Source organism: Pristiophorus japonicus, chromosome 7, assembly GCF_044704955.1.
Source record: "Pristiophorus japonicus isolate sPriJap1 chromosome 7, sPriJap1.hap1, whole genome shotgun sequence".
Lineage (NCBI taxonomy): Eukaryota > Metazoa > Chordata > Chondrichthyes > Pristiophoridae > Pristiophorus > Pristiophorus japonicus.
In genome coordinates, this window is record NC_091983.1 from 227840339 (window position 1) to 227844418 (window position 4080).

The window sequence follows — 4080 nt, forward strand, 5'->3', positions numbered from 1 at the left end:
TCACTTTGCTCATCCTTGGACTGATTGTTTAGTAATTTGCAGAGTGGGACATTTCCTACTGCCCCAGTACTCGGGACGGACCCAACATTTCCAAATGTCTCTCTCGCTGCTCCACAGATTCTCACTCCGCTAATTTCCCTCCTGTTCCCACGGCACTTTGCTTGTTTCATCCTGGAGCTTTGATTTGGTTGGATCTGATCGCAGTGTTGCTCACACTGAACACCCTGGGTCTTGTGTGTGTTCCAAGGTCTGGGCTGTTGTGACTTTCACACTCGCTGTTTTTAGCATTCTAAAGGGACTGGATAATGTCGACCGTGATCAGCTGTCTCACCTTGTCCAGAACAGTAGACCCAGAGGACACAGACTGCGCTTGAAGGGCAAATTCAAAACTAATCTGGGGAAATAATATTTCAGTGAGTGTGGTCAGTCTATGGAACAGGCTCCCTAGGGAGACAGTGGGAGCAGTTAGTATTTTTTTTTGAAATTCGTAGCCAATCGTTCCAATTATTTGTCAAATCACAAACGCCAGAGGTCACCTTGCACACGCTAAGGATCACTCTGCACCAATGCTCTTAGCCAAAAGGCCTAGAGCCACTGCACCGTTCCTGGAAGTACTGCAATACCAGGTTCGTGCCATGGAGGTGGATGGGTCAGGTCCCCCACACACCTCCGTGGAGGTGGATGGGTCAAGCCACCCCACCCACCTCCTGTTTCCAAAAAAGCAAGCATATACCTTCCTGATCCAGGGAGAACCACCCGGAGGTCATGGTGGCTACTCCCCTGTCAGGTCAGTTACGCATGATCTTAGCCAAAAGGCCGAGAAGCGATGGGAGCAGTTAGTATTGATTCATTCAAAGGCAAATGAGATAGACTTCCCCCAGAAAATCACATTGTGTGCTCCAGTATCTGAGTAATTTGGGACGTGCTTTGTGGTGGGTGTAGCGAGCTCGGGGGGGAACAGGTGACTTTGGGCCTATGGTTCCCAAAGCTCTCCACCCCGGGGTTTTCCTTCACCTCATGTCTGGGTCAGTTGCAGACTCATTGATCGAGGTCCATCGCTGTGATTGGTCAATAACTCCATTATCATTGGATCATGTGACTACCAGGATGGTAGACGGTGAACTCGATGGACCCTGGGTCTGTTTAACAATTCCTATGTTCCTGAATCTGGGCCTGAAATTGGTCCCCCCACAATGTAAATTTTTAGCGAGAGACCCATTTCTCCCGGAGGTTCTGTTGTGAACGGCTCAGTTAGACTTGACCTGTGATCAGCGGCACCTGCCTGGCCTCCTGCTCATCCCACTACTTTCATCACCCGCCATTGGCGGCCGTGCTTTCAGCTGCCTGGGCCCTAAGCTCTGGAGTTCCCCCCCGAAATCGCTCTTCCTCTCCGCCTCTCTCTCCATCTTTAAGATGCTCCGTGAAACCTAATTCCTGGGCCAAGCCTTTGGTCACCTGTCCTAATACCGCCTTATGTGGCTCGATGTCAGATTGTGTCAGATTTACGCTCCTGTGAAGCACCTTGGGACATTTTACTCTGTTAAAGGTGCTATATAATTGCAAGTTGTTGTTGTGGTTGTTGTTGATCACAGTTTTATTGTTGAAAGCCCAGCTCTGGTTCACTAAAGAGTGGCCAGCGTCTGCGGGGAATCAGTGAGGAAGGACCTTGTGATGGGGGGGAGAGGGGCAGACACGGAGATGGTGATAGCGGGGAGAGGGGCAGGGAGCAGGGTGATGGAGGGAGAGGGGTGGGGAGCTGGGTGATGGGGGAGAGGGGCAGGGAGCTGGGTGATGGGGGGAGAGGGGTGGGGAGCTGGGTGATGGGGGAGAGGGGCGGGGAGCTGGGTGATGGGGGGAGAGGGGTGGGGAGCTGGGTGATGGGGGAGAGGGGCAGGGAGCTGGGTGATGGGGGGAGAGGGGTGGGGAGCTGGGTGATGGGGGAGAGGGGCGGGGAGCTGGGTGATGGGGGGAGAGGGGTGGAGAGCTGGGTGATGGGGGGAGAGGGGTGGGGAGCTGGGTGATGGGGGGAGAGGGGTGGGGAGCCGGGTGATGGGGGAGAGGTGCGGGGAGCTAGGTGATGCGGGGAGAGGGGTGGGGAGCTGGGTGATGGGGGGAGAGGGGTGGGGAGCTGGGTGATGGGAGGAACGGGACAGGGAGCTGGATGATGGGGGGAGAGGAGCGGATAGCTGGGTGATGGGGGGTGAGGGGTGGGGAGCTGGGTGATGGAGGAGAGGGGCGGGGAGCTGGGTGATGGGGGGTGAGGGGTGGGGAGCTGGGTGATGGGGGGTGAGGGGTGGGGAGCTGGGTGATGGGGGGTGAGGAGTGGGGAGCTGGGTGATGGGGGTGAGGGGTGGGGAGCTGGGTGATGGGGGAAGAGGGGCAGGGAGCTGGGTGATGGGGGGAGAGGGGCGGGGAGCTGGGTGATGGGGGGGAGAGGGGTGGGGAGCTGGGTGATGGGGGAGAGGGGCGGGGAGCTGGGTGATGGGGGGAGAGGGGTGGAGAGCTGGGTGATGGGGGGAGAGGGGTGGGGAGCTGGGTGATGGGGGGAGAGGGGTGGGGAGCCGGGTGATGGGGGAGAGGTGCGGGGAGCTAGGTGATGCGGGGAGAGGGGTGGGGAGCTGGGTGATGGGGGGAGAGGGGTGGGGAGCTGGGTGATGGGAGGAACGGGACAGGGAGCTGGATGATGGGGGGAGAGGAGCGGATAGCTGGGTGATGGGGGGTGAGGGGTGGGGAGCTGGGTGATGGAGGAGAGGGGCGGGGAGCTGGGTGATGGGGGGTGAGGGGTGGGGAGCTGGGTGATGGGGGGTGAGGGGTGGGGAGCTGGGTGATGGGGGGTGAGGAGTGGGGAGCTGGGTGATGGGGGTGAGGGGTGGGGAGCTGGGTGATGGGGGAAGAGGGGCAGGGAGCTGGGTGATGGGGGGAGAGGGGCGGGGAGCTGGGTGATGGGGGGGAAAAGGGTGGGGAGCAGGGTGATGGGGTTGAGGGGTGGGGAGCTGGGTGATGGGGGAAGAAGGGCAGGGAGCTGGGTGATGGGGGGAGAGGGGTGGGGTGCTGGGTGATCTCAGGGTGCCCTGGTGTTGGGCGCGAGACAGACACGGAGATCAGTGACACCCCCAGACAGTCTGGGACTGTGCTGTCACTGCAGCTAATGGAGGTTCCAATTAGAGCTGAGATCTGTGCAGAGTGATAACCGTTCAGTGAGGTCAAAGACAAGACAGACAGAAACATTACACACAGTGTCAAACACTGATAACATCTCACAAATCAACTCGTGCTCTGAATGGTAAAATAAATCCTGATTTATTCCCACTGAATCTACAGAAACGAAAGAACATTAATTTCTTTTGCGCCTTCCAAGACCTCAGGATGTCCCAAAATGCTTCACAGCCAAGAAGACCCTGTCAGTGATGCCCACATCCCGAGAATGAATCAATAACCATCATCATTATAGGCCGTCCCTCGAAATCAAGGAAGATTTGCTTCCACTCTAAAAGTGAGATCTTCGGTGACTGTACAGTCACTGTCTCTGTCACAGGTGGGACAGACAGTGGTTGGAGGAAAGGGTGGCTGGGGAGTCTGGTTTGCAGCACGTTCCTTCCGCTGCCTGCGTTTGATTTCTGCATGCTGTCAGCGACGAGACTCGAGGTGCTCAGCGCCTCCCGGATGCTCTTCCTCCACTTAGGGCCGTCTTTGGACAGGGACTCCCAGATGTCAGTGGGGATGTTGCATTTTATCGAGGTGGCTTTGAGGGTGTCATTGAAATGTTTCCTCTGCCCACTTGGGGCTCACTTACCGTGTAGGAGTTCTGAGTAGAGCGCTTGCTTTGGGAGGCTTGTTTCAGGCATGCAAGCAATGTGGCCCACCCAACAGAGCTGGTCGAGTGTGGTCAGTGCTTCGATGCTGGGGATGTTGGCCTGGTCGAGGACACTAATCTTGGTGCATCTGTCCTCCCAGTGCGTAGTGGATGGAATCCGCACTGTGAATCACTGAAACAAAAAGAATCAATAACACAGCCCGGGTCGGGTACTTTATATCGTTATGGTCACTGCTTCCTGAAACTATTGGAAACCATGGCGATAA

General features: G+C 57.0%; 1 pseudogene; it reads right to left on the reverse strand.

Annotated features, from left to right (window-relative positions):
- Positions 1-589: 589 nt before the first annotated feature.
- LOC139267568 (U2 spliceosomal RNA) lies at positions 590-828 on the reverse strand (annotated as a pseudogene).
- Between the last annotated feature and the right edge of the window lie 3252 nt (positions 829-4080).